We start from the raw sequence: 13,038 nt of genomic DNA, 5'->3' as shown, positions 1-13,038 counted from the left end.
CCTGGGTTCCAATCCTGTCTCTGCCACCTACTAAGAGCATGACTCTTTGCAATGTGTCTAGGCCTCTGAGCCTCAGTTTACCCATCTGCAAATGGGGATAGTAAAGGCATCTCCCCATGGAGTTTCTCCAAGGAGAAGGTGTCAAGAAGGACCTACCGTGGTGCTGGGCACATACATGAATGCTAGTCACCATTACTGAGCTGCCCGAAAGGAGCCAAACTGGGGCCCAGGGGTACAGAGTGGATTCAGACACTACTGCAGAACACTCCCAGACCACAAGGCCATGTGACAAGTGTAACAGGACAGAGTTGTGGGGAGCCTCAGAGAGCCGCAGGACCTGGAACCCACCCTGGCGGCCAGAACAAGTTCCCAAACCTACTAAGCTGGGTCAAATCGCCCCTGCCCACAATCCCATCTTGTTTTGTTACTTAAAAAAAAAAAAAAAAAATTCTGGCCGCGTGCAGGGTGCACACCTGTAATCTCAGTGCTTTGGAGGGCAGAGGCAGGAGGATCGCTTGAGGTCAAGAGTTGGAGACCAGCCTGGGCAACACAGTGAGACCCTGTCTCTACCAAAAATTTTAAAAATTAGCTGAGCGTGGTGGCATATGCCTATAGTCCCAGCTACTCAGGAGGCTAAGGTGTGAGGATCACTTGAGTCCAGGAGTTGGAGGCTGCAGTGAGCCATGATTGTGCCACTGCACTCCAGCCTGGGCAACAGAGCAAGATCTGTCTCTTAAAAAAGAAAAAATTGAAAGCTGAAGCCAGGATGCGGGTGTCGTTGGCTCAGCCCCTCCCTGCCCATGTCCCCTTATCGGTTCTGAGGCCTCTCCAGGTGGGCAGCAGCTGAGGCCTGGGATCTCCTCTAGGAGCTGGAGGGGTCTCCTGGGTAGAGAGAAGGAGAGAAGAGAGAAGCCTCTGCTTAAATCCAGAACCTCTCGTCCTACCAGGGGAGCACACGGGTTTTCGCAGCCCAGCTGGCTCAGGAGGGGCTCTGTCCTCCAGGGCAGGGCTACCCAGGCCCAGCAGGGGCTGTAAAGGGGGAACCTGATTTTAAGCCACAGAGGCCTTTCTGCTCATGAAAAGGAGCCTGCAGGTCCCACAGACAGAACAGAGGACTAGAAGTCGGGAGGCACCAGGCAGCCTTGCCTCCCCAGAAACTAACCAATCCACCAGCTCCCTGTGCAAATGGGGAAACTGAGCCCCAGGAGGCACGGGAGGGTGACTTACCCAAGGTCACACAGAGACAAGACTGGCACTCAAGTCCCCTCACCCCAACGGACTCACTGCATAAGAGAGTAGAAACAGCACCAAGCTCCGGATGAAGGGGTTGAGAGTGAGTGACATCTGGCCAACCCGACCCCCAGCTCCATCTCGCCTAGGGCAGCCCCCAGCCCAACCAGGCACCCAGTTCCTTGGGACAGCTTCCCCCAGGCCTTGACTCTGCTGCCCCCCAGTGGCCACCTGTGTTGTTCTCCAGCACCAGGTCCCTGACATTGCTGACAGCTGGTCCAGGGGCTGAGCCCTGGAGTACGCCAAAAATATGCAGGAATGAGGGAGCAGGAAGCCGAGGTGAGAGGCCACAGAAACAGGCTTGGCCTCCTCGCCTAACTCCTCCCCACAAACACAAACCTGAAAAAGACGCTGGGGAGAAAGTGGAAGCCAGTCAGTGTGGGGTCAGGAGAACACCTCTGGGGGTCTTTGGACTCAGACTGAGGCTCCAGTCCCTGCTATGGTGGACGGTAAAAGGCAAGAAATTATCCTCGGCTGTCCTCCCACGCCAAGGTGCAGTCTATTTCCCTCCCCTGAATCTGGCCTACCCTTGGTTTTGTTTGACGAGTAGAATGCAGCAGGAGTGGCTCTGTGTGATTCTAAGGCTGGGCCTTAGGAGATCTGCGGCAAGGCCGGGTGTGGTGGCTCACGCCTGTAATCCCAGCATTTTGGGAGGCCAAGACAGGCGGATCGCCTGAATCCAGGAGTTTGAGACCCGCCTGGGCAACATAGTGAGACTCTATCTCTATAAAAAAAAATTTTTTTAAATAGCTGGGTATGGTGGTGCACACCTGTAGTCCCAGCTACTCAGGAGGCTGAGGTGGGAGGATCACTTGGGCCCAGGAAGTTGATGCTGCAAGTGAGCTGTGAACGCCCTGCTGTACTCCAGCCTGGCTGACAGAGCAAGACCCTATCTCAAAAAAAAGAAAAAGCTCCACATAATAAGCACACAGTAAACAAACAGGTCATTTTCACCAGGTCATCACCGTCACCACCACTGCCATCATCATCAACACTCTCATCACCACCATCACCACTATAATCATCATCACCATCATCACCAACATTATGCTTTGTGACCACAGAAAACTAGCTGAGCCTCTCTGGGCCCAGGAAAGTGCTGCCTTCCAAAGTGGGCAGGACCCTCAGCAGTGGAGATGAAATGCAGAAAGCTCTCTTCCCTCTCTCTTCAGCCCTCCCCCACAAGGACCAGCACAGACGAGTGAGTTTCCACCCCGTCTTCACTTCTGGGCAAAACTCCCTGAACATGTGGAAGACAGAGTCAGCTTTTTAGCATCTGGGGCTTCCTTCCCCACTTTTGAGCTCACCCGAGCCCACCAGCTTCAGAAAGGTGTCCCTGATCCATTGCCCCCACTTGTCTTCCTGAGAAGTGCTGGACAAGGACAAAGACACATTTGAACAGCCCACATTCTCCAATTATTGATCTTTCACAAATATCTCCTGAACCCCCACCCCCTGGGGCCATACACTGTGTTGGTTCCTGCACCTACACAAAGATGAGAACAAGCTTTGGAATCAGACAGGCCTAGACCCAGGCAGACCCCTTTAATTCCTAGGCACATAAAAGTGGACAAGTCATTTAGCCTTTCTGTGCTCCAAATAATAGATAGATGACTGAACACAGGAAGCCCTTCCAAAGCTCCTCCAAGACATTCTCCGCACGCTCATCCCAGGGTACCAGTATCCAAGGCAGAGTCTGGTGTGGACTGAACAGTGGGGCTGCTCTTAGGCCTTCATAGATGCAGGTGTCCTGCCCCCTAGCTCCATGGCGAGTGGGCTGAGCATGATGTTCTCACCCATGGAAGGGACTCCCCATTCTCTGGACCTTGCTTTTCTCTCTGTTCCCAGCTCTGAACCACTTCCAGCCTCTGGAGAAGGGATGAGCTGTCAGTCAACAGCCACTGGGATATGGACGGCTAGGGCCCCTGCTGTGGCCTGGCTTTTCTTTATCACTGATGCCTTTGCCAGATGGTCACCTGCACAGGCCATTTGAAATAAACAGGAACGTTTCATCACGGACAAATTGAGGCCAGGAGTTTGAGACCAGCCTGGCCAACATGGTGAAACCCCGTCTCTACTAAAAATACAAAAATCAGTAGGGCACAGTGCCACAGGCCTGTAATCCCAGCTACTCAGGAGGTGCAAGAATCACTTGAGCCTGGGAGGCAGAGGCTGCAGTGAGCTGAGATCATGCCACTGCAGTCCGGGCTGGGAGACAGAGTGAGACTCTATATAAAAAAAAAAAAAAAAAAAAAAAAACAGAACCGCTCAGGATTCGTAATGACAGCTGCTACCACGTCTCAAATGCCTAGGTGTCCCAGGCAGAACTCTGGGACCTTTCCCTATGTGCCATCAGCAAACATTTATTGAGCACCTACTATATGCCAGGTGTTTTTCTGGGCACTTGGGAGATAGTAGTGACAAACACAAAGCTCCATGACTGTGCAGAGCTGATTTTTCTATCAGGGAAAGAAAGCAAATTAAATCATAATAAATAAGTAAATTATGTAATAGGTGGTAAGGGCATTAGAAAAAGACAAACCGCATGGGGAAAAGGGATTGATCCTGCTGAGAGAATCTCAATTTTCATCAGGTGCTCAGAGTGGACACCACTGAGAGGTGATTTTGAGCAAAGACCTAAAGGGGGTAAGGGGATGAGCCAAGCAGGCATGTGAGGAAGGTTTGGCCTGTGGGAAGACCCTGGGGCAGGAAGAGGCTGTCCCGTTCCAGAACAGCGAGAAGGCCAGAGGGGCTGGAACAAAGTGGAAGTAGCAGGAGACGGGGCCCAGAAAAACTTTGGCTTTATTCTGGGGCTTGCTGCAGAGTGTTGAGCAGAGGGACAACAGGATCTGACTCATATTTTTCAATGCTCTCTCTGAAGCTGGCACAGTGGCTCACGCCTGTAATCCCAGCACTGCGGGAGGCAGAAGTGGGCAAATTGCTCAAGCTCAGGAGTTCAAGACCAACCTGGACAACATAGCGAGACCCTGTCCTTACCAAAAAATACAAAAATTAGCCAGGTGTAATGGTGTGCACCTGTGGTCCCAGCTACTCAGGAGGGTGAGGTGGGAGGATCACCTGAGCTCAGGGAGGTCAATCAGCCATGATCACATCACTTTACTCTAGCCTGGGCTGCAGAGTGAGACCCTATCTTCAGAAAAAAATTAAAAAGGCAGGGCGCGGTGGCTCATGCCTGTAATCCCAGCACTTTGGGAGGCCGAGGCGGGTGGATCACGAGGTCAGGAGATCGAGACCATCCTGGCTAACACGGTGAAACCCCATCTCTACTAAAAATACAAAAAATTAGCCGTGTGTGGTAGCGGGCACCTGTAGTCCCAGCTACTCAGGAGGCTGAGGCAGGAGGCATGAACCTGGGAGGTGGAGCTTGCAGTGAGCAGAGATGGTGTCACTGCGCTCCAGCCTGGGTGACAGAGCAAGATTCCGTCTCAAAAAAAAAAAAAATTAAAAATAACTTCCTCTGGCTGCTGCGTGGAGACTTGCAGGGGGCAGGGATGGGAGCAGTGAGGAGGCTGCCTAGAGTCCAGATGTGAGAGGATGATAACTCAGAGCAGGGTGGCCCAGTGGAGGTGGGGAGAAGAGATCAGAGCCAGGATGTATTCTGAAGGTAGGGCCCTGTATTAGTCCGTTCTCAGGCTGCTATGAAGGACTGCCTGAGACTGGGTAATTTATAAAGGAAAGAAGTTTAATTAACTCACAGTTCCGCAGGGCTGGGGAGGCCTCAGAAAACTTACAATCATGGCAGAAGAAGAAGCAAACACATCCCTCTTCACGTGGCAACAGGAAGGAGAAGTGCTGAGTAAAGGGGAAAAAGCCCTTTATAAAACCATCAGATCTCGTGAGAACTCACTCACTACCACGAGAACAGCATGGGGTAACGCCCCCATGATTCATTTACCTCCTACCGGGCCCCTCCCATGACAAGTGAGGATTATGGGAACTACAATTCAAGATGAGATTTGGGTTGGGACACAGCCAAACCATATCAGGCACCAACCAGGACTCCCTGATGGACTGGATGTGACTTTATTTCAGCTTCCTGGCCCCTCTGAAAGGTGGGCATGATTATTCCTATTGTATTTTATTTTATTTTATTTTTATTTTTATTTTTTCTGAGACAGGGTCTCACTCTGTTGCCCAGGCTGGAGTGCAGTGGTGCAGTATCAGCTCACTGAAACCTCCACCTCCTGGGCTCAAGCAATCCTCCCACCTCAGCCTCCCGAATAGCTGGGGCTACAGGCACGTGCTACCACACCTGGTTAAGTTTTGTATTTTTTGTAGAGATGGGGTTTTGCCATGTTGCCCAGGCTGGTCTCAAACGCCTGGGTTCAAGCAATCTGCTCACCTCGGCCTCCCAAAGTGTTGGGATTACAGGTGTGAGCCATCACACCCAGCCTATTCCCATTTTAGAGTTGAGTCAACTGAGGCTGAGAACTTGTCTTTCTCCTCCCACTGGCTCAGGGGCATGGCAGCCAGGCAGAGCTCTGCCATGAGTAGCACCGCTGGCATCCAGAAGCCGCCAGAGACAAGCCTGGGGCCTCGGGCAGGGGCAGTCAGGGGCCAACACCTGCCTGCCCAGCACCCCATAAAGCCAGCTGGAGCATGAATTGATGGTCCATTAACAGCCTGGAGCTCAGAGCAGCCGTGTCCTCAGCAGTTTATAAACTCATGAAAACACCATGGTCACGGCCACACATCCCTGCCTCCTTTAGCCGACGATGAATGGGCTTTCCTGGTGGAAGAGGTACTGGGCTGCTGGGGTGTCCCTAAGCTTGGGCATAACAGGACTCCTGTGCCCCTCCCCATCTCCTCACTAGGAGTCTGCCCAGGACCAGGCACCCACTTCCCATGGCTGCCTCATGGCTCTGTCCCCACTGTCCTCACTCTTTAAGGAAGCCCCCTGGGGCAGGGGGTATAGGAAAGGATGAAGGAAGTTTATATCTGATGGGAATGTACTGTGTGCCTGACACAACCTTTAGTCATCACAGCATCCCCACAAGGTCAGTGGCACGGCCCCCATCTTAAAAGTGGACAAACTAAAGCCCACGGGACTGGAAGGACTCACTCAAGGTCACCTGGCTGGTAAGATCAGAGCCCCGGGGGTCTGGCTCCTGAGTTGATCCCCTAAACCCCCACCCTCTGAGGCCACATGAGTGCCCCAGCCCTCAGTGTGGTTCCTGGTTTGCACAGATGGATAAACGGCATCACGTGGGCACCAATATGTGTGTGCCAATGTGTGCCATCCAGATGGGATCCTGCCCTGATCCCTGGCATGACTCTGGCACGTGTATCCCGGGGACACACTGCCATCTGGACAGAACCCAGAGGCACCACCTGTGCTCCCTCCACCATCTCTCCTTCACCATTCATTCAACAAAATTCACTGCGTATCCTGACGTTAGGGAATGCTCTCTGCATCAGGCTCGGTTCCAAGCTCATATCGATTCACCTGACCCACCCACCGTTTGATGAGATGTGTATTCTTTTTCCTGATGTGCAAGTGAGGGATGTGAGGCACAGGAAAGTTAAACAACTTGCCCAAGGTCACACAGCTGTTTAATGGCAGAACCAGGCTTTGAACTCACGTGTATCCAACCAGAACCCACTATACCTTCTGGCTTGGTCTAGCTGGCTTTCCCCTGAGGGTCCCCACTCACTGCAGGGCAGGGGGTCTCTGTGTCCAGGCTCCATCTTTGAGCCCCTGTGGAAGAGCGACCAGGCACATCTGCTGTGGCTGGAGAAGAGGCTGGGCAGGTGCCCACCTCCACTCTCAAGCTCTAGTAAGGCTTCTGTTCCTGCTCCTGGGCCACCTCCAGCGGAGCAGTGTAGCTCGCTCTCCTCAGAAGCTCACCCCAAGTTCCCTGGAGGGATGTCCTGAGGGGCGCAGGCATCCAGGGTTCCAGAAGGCACGATCCAGCCCACACCTGCCTCAGGTGGGACGCTGGCGCCACCTTGCGTCCTTCCGCAGCCCTGCAGCCCTCTGCACAAGAGCTCTTCGGACAGGGCTGGGCCTTGCACCCCAAAAACCTCAGGCCCTCCCGTGCCATCTTCATTTTGTTGTCACAACAGCACACCACCTGAACTATTATTTTTTTTTTTTTGAGACAAAGTCTCATCCTGTCACCCAGGCTGGAGTGCAGTGGCACGATCTTGTCTCACTGTAACCTCCACCCCCTGGGTTCAAGCGATTCTCTGCCTCACCCTCCCGAGTAGCTGGGATTACAGGCTCATGCCACCACGCCTGGCTAATTTTAGTGTTTTTAGTAGAGATGGGGGTTTCACCATGTTGGTCAGGCTGGTCTCAAACTTCTGACCTCAAGTTATCTGCCTGCCTCGGCCTCCCAAACTGCTGGGATTACAGGCACGAGCCACCACACCCAGCCTGAACTATTATTTACTCAGTATATTTTTATTTAAATCAACTCACTTGTTTTAGCTAGCCTCATCCTGGGCAATAATGTCTGCAAAATCCCAAGTATGATGTGCTGGTCGCATTTTGTCCTGATACCAATAAATACTAAGTATATACCTTCAAAAATTGTATTCATGTGTCATGTAAAATCGCTTCTCCACTACGTTTTGGCAACAAGCTCATTCATGAGTGTGTCCCTTCTTCCCTGGGTGAGTTTACAGAGGCTGAGAGCCTTCTTTATGGAAAGAGAGAGGCAGACTCCACCCCTGTCCTCATCCAATTTGCAGCCCAGTGGTGGTACCAGATATTAATCAAAGAATTGCAAAAATAAATATACAATGATGACCCATCAATGCTATTGAATTATAAAGCTGATTTCCTATGAGGAAGTAAAGACCACTGGATAAGCCCACGATAAGGGGACTTGACCTGGATGGGGAAGTCAGGGAGGACTTCCTGAAGGAGGTGGTGCTTGAGCTGAGAGCTGAAGGAAGAGCAAAACGTTAACTAGGTGAAGAGGGAAGGAAAGTGTTCTGGGCTGAAGAACCAGCATTTCCAAGAACCCCAAGGCAGAAGGGAGCCCTTCCCATGAGTTCCTGGCCTTCAAACTTGGCTTCCTGTCTGTGGGCAGCGTGGGCACTCTGCGTGTGTGGCCTCCTTCCTTTGCCTTCCTTGCTTCAGCTCCAGCCTAACCCACCCACGCATATCCCCAGCACGAGCAGGTTCTTTGAGTCTATTTCCTTTTTACTCTTGTAACTTTGAGGTTTTGCCATCAAGAACCCCATTTTTAAATCAAGAAAATCGAATTTGGGGGATTTCCAGTTATTTTTCCAAAGTCACACAGCTTGGCAGAGCCAGGATTTGCACCCAGGCCCGGTGGCTGTGCTCTCCTGCTACATTCGGCCATCTCTCAGCAGCGTCCCAACTCTCATCTCCATGGATTTAGAACCGGGAGATCTGGGAGCACAGCCTGTCTTAGCACTAGCTTGCTGGGCAACTTTGGGCAGGTCACTATGCCTCTCTGAATCTTGGTCTCCTCATCTATAAAATAAGAAGGCTGCACAATAATGGTATTAATAGCTAACATGTGTTGCTCCTCATACCCACCCTTAAAAGTACACAGTGGAGTTATCCCCACTTTGCAGATGTGGAAACAAGCTCTGAGAGGTTTAGCAATTTGTCCAAAGCCACAATGCTGGTAAGTAGCAAAGCAGCCTGGAACTATCTCCAATGTGCTTTCCAGTAACAATGCTCCCAATCTGACTGTCCCAAGGTTGTCCCTGGAATGTGAATCCACATCTGGCCTCAGTCACCGGATTCCAAGGCTGTCCATTTTAGTCCACTCCCGCTGTCTGTGGGTGTGAGACTTTTCTGTCCAAAGAAGTAGGGGCTCAGGCGCTGCCTGCCTGGCACTGCCCAGCCCACGGTGAGCTGAGCTGGGTCCCTGGGGTTCTGGCTAAGCCCATCCCTGCAACCCAGGCCACCCACTCAGCCGCCTTTACAGAGATGCATTGACCCATTTAGACACTCTCAGGGGAGCCATTGCTCTTTCAGAGTGACATCATTCTTCTGGCCTCAGGTCAATACACAGATTTGTTCCTGGCATCGGAAAACATTTAATAGCTGGCTCCATGGCCCTCTGTCAAAGCCGCCTCCACTCCCAGCCATGGCCCAGGCTCCTCTGGGAACCTTGGGAGCGCTGGGTTGACCCACTCTGGCCAAGAGCTGGCCTGCAGAGAGGGGCGGAGCCAGGGTGTGGGTGTGGTTCTGGCCAGGTCTCCCCTGGGGTCCAGGGTGATGGTACAGCACAAGCTCTGCACATGCTGTCAGCAGCAGGGTTTGCAAGCCTCTGGGCCAACTTTTGATGCGATACTCTGGCCTGGCCCCTTCCCTTCAAGAGCCTCCAGTCTGATGGGACAGACCCAGCCTCTGCCTTCAGGGATCCCCAGGTCAAATGGGGGAAGCCAAGCTTCTGCTTTTGGAGGCCTCAGCCTCAGAAGGAAGAGTGACATCAAGATGAAAACAGCATTAAAACAAAGCCACAACGAGACAAAGGCAAATCAATGCCCAGAAAATGGAGTCTGGCCCATGTGCAGGAAGGGTTTGACAAGGGTTTGGAGTTTATCATGACTGGCTGCATGGAGGAGGCGAACATTACAGCACATTTAAAGCAAAGAAAATTACAGACAGACTGAAAGTATGAGAGTGAGCAATTTGAGGAAGGAAAGCCCGTGCAAACGTTCAAAACGGAACAAACTGCAGCTTGTACAAAGGTGGATAGTTGAGCAGTTGAGGGATAGATCTTAGACTGTCCAAGAAGAGCCGAGGTTTTACTGAGCACATACTATGTGCTGGCTGTGTTCTAAGGTCTCCACCTGTATCATTTCATCAGGTCTTCACAGCAACCCTATGTGCCAGCTGCTACCATGTTATCATCCCCATGTCCAAATGAGGGCACTGAAGCACAGAGAGGTTAAGTAACTTGCCCAAGGTCACACAGCTGGTAAGTGGCGAAGCTGGGAAGGTCCTAAGTCATGGCCCAATCTAATATCTCTGTATTACAAATAGCAGCTAAGGCTCAAAGAGGGGTGACACAACTTGCTCAGCATCACACAGTGAGAGGCAGGGTCAGAATGGGAGCTGAGGTTATAATGCCCTGGAATGGAAGGCTAGGAGGGATCTTCAGAAGGCACTGAGATCAACCTTCTGTAGATCTGACTGATCCACTGGGGGTAGGGGATGTGGCAAGAGCAATGTGGAAAGGTTGTTGCCATAGAGAGAGAAATGGCAGCATCAATGTGGAAGGAAGCCTTAGATCTTGCAGCACCGTCTGCTGGAACCTAAAAATAGCCTGACATTCCATCTGTAACAGGCAAAAGGTTTTAACAGATGCTCCGCCAAAGAGAATATGTGGATGGCAAGTAAGCACATGAAAAGATGCTCAACCTCATTAGTCATTAGAGAAATGCCAGTCACAAACACAGTGAGATGCCAAGTGTTGGCAAGGAAACAGGACTCTTCTTCTGGGAATGAAAAATGGTACAACCACTTCAGAAGAGTGTGGTGAGGCCAGGCACAGTGGCTCACGCCTATAATCCCAGCACTTTGGGAGGCCGAGGCGGGCAGGTCACTTGAGGCCAGGTTTGAGACCAGCCTGGCCAACATGGTGAATCCCTATCTCTACTAAAAATACAAAAATTAGCCGGGCATCGTGGTGTGTACCTGTAATCCCAGCTACTCGGGAGGCTGAGGCAGGAGAATCATTTGAACCCGGGAGGCAGAGGTTGCAGTGAGCCGAGATCGTGTGACTGCACTTCAGCCTGGGTGACAGAGCAAGACTCCATCTAAAAAATAAATAAATAAATAAAAGAAAAACGAAGGAAAAGTTTGGTGATTTCTGAAAATGTTAAACTTATACCTACCACATAATTCACCCATTCGGTTCCTAGATGTTTACCCAAGAGAAAAGAAAGCATGTGTCCACACAAACACTTGCGCACGTGTGTTCCTCAAAGCTTGATTGGAAGTAACCAAAAACTGGAAATAACCCAAACGTCCATCAGCAGGTGAATGGCCAAATTGTGGTACGTCCACACAGCAGAACACTATTTAGCAACAAAAAGGAAGGAACTAGGAATACACATGGCAACGTGGATGAATTTCAAGATAATTGTGCTGAAGAAAGAAGCCAGACCAAAATGAATCCATACGGTATGATTCCATTTATATAAAACTCTAGAAAATGCAAACTAATCTGTAGTGACAGAAAGCAGGTCAGTGGTTGCAGGGAGTGGGGGTGGGGGGAAGATGGGAGAAGGCAGGGTTACACAGGTACACAGGGAAGCTTTTGAGGATGATGAATACATTCCTTATCTTGATTTTGGCTATGGTTTTGATAATGCATGCATATATCAAAACTATCACATGGGCCAGGCACAGTGGCTCACGCCTGTAATCCCAACACTTTGGGAGGCCAAGGTGAGTGGATCACTTGAGGTGAGGAGTTCAAAACCGGCCTGGCCAACATGGTGAAACCCCGTCTCTACTAAAAATACAAAAAATTAGCCGGATGCAGTGGTGCGTGCCTGTAGTTCCAGCTACTCGAGAGGCTGAGGCACAAGAATCACTTGAACTCTGGAGGCAGAGGTTGCAGTGAGCCAAGATCGCGCCACTGCACTCCAGCCTGAGTGACTGAGCAAGACTCTGTCTCAAAAAAAAAAAAAAAAGAGAAAGAAAAAGAAACTGTCACATGGTAGACTTTAAATATCTGCCATTTATTGTGTGTCAATTACTTCTTGATAAAGCTGTTTCAACAAATGGCCGGGTATTAAGCAGCCCAGGGGCCCAGGGAGAATTCCCTGAACTAGAGTGGTTCACCTCTAGCTCAGGTGAGGTCAGCCTGAGGTTCTAGTTCAGGTGTCCGAGGGAGGCACCTAGACACCCTCAGGCCCTACATAACCCCACCCTCCACCTCAAAGCCCAAGATTTCAGGAGGTTTAGATGTTGATTAGTCCAACTCCTACGGTATAAAAGGGGAAACTGAGGCCCTACCCACTACACCACTGCTGTACCTGTACTCAGCCTGGTGGAAAGTGCATCCCACAGAGCATCCTGCCTGGCCAGGCCACAGCCATGGTCATGGATGGCCTAGAGCCAGGCATGGGCCTGGTTCAGCCCCACTCAACACCCTTTATAGCCAACCGATGTGCAGAGCTCAACACATTGAGCAGGGAGGGCTCGTGCAGCAGAGAGAAGCCTTCAGAGTCAGATAGATCTGGGTTCAAACTCTGGCTTAGCCTCTTCATGGGTCCATGACCTTGCACAAATCACACAATTGCTCTCTCCTTGGGTCCCTCATCCATGAATGGGGATGAGAACACCCACCAGATGCTTTCTCAGGATGCTTTCCATTCCTAGTAACAGACAACCCAACTCAATCAGACTGAAACCACGAAGAGACTCCACTGGCTCACAGAACCGTGAAGCCCAGCTTTAGGTCCAGTCTGGCAAGGATTGGTCCAGCAGCAGCTCAGCAATGCCAGCAAGAAACGGCTTTCTTTCTGTTTTTGTTCTCTGCCTTTTGAAGTGTGGGCATTTCCCTAAAGCTGGCTACCCACCTGATCCCAAGAATGCAGCCAGCAGTTCCTGGTCTATAGGTGTCCTCATTTATACCCTGCAGAAATGAGAAGACATCTTTGTCTTTGCATCCCCAGAACAAGTGGTTGAAATGTTAGCAACCTCTAATGGGCACCGCCATTACCCAGACAGGTATGGACATGAAGTGCCTGTATCCCATGGGGACTAAAGGGTGGATTCTG

Source organism: Pongo abelii, chromosome 1 (genome assembly GCF_028885655.2).
Source record: "Pongo abelii isolate AG06213 chromosome 1, NHGRI_mPonAbe1-v2.0_pri, whole genome shotgun sequence".
NCBI lineage: Eukaryota > Metazoa > Chordata > Mammalia > Primates > Hominidae > Pongo > Pongo abelii.
The sequence above is the reverse complement of the archived record's forward strand: the minus strand, read 5'-3'. Positions refer to the sequence as shown.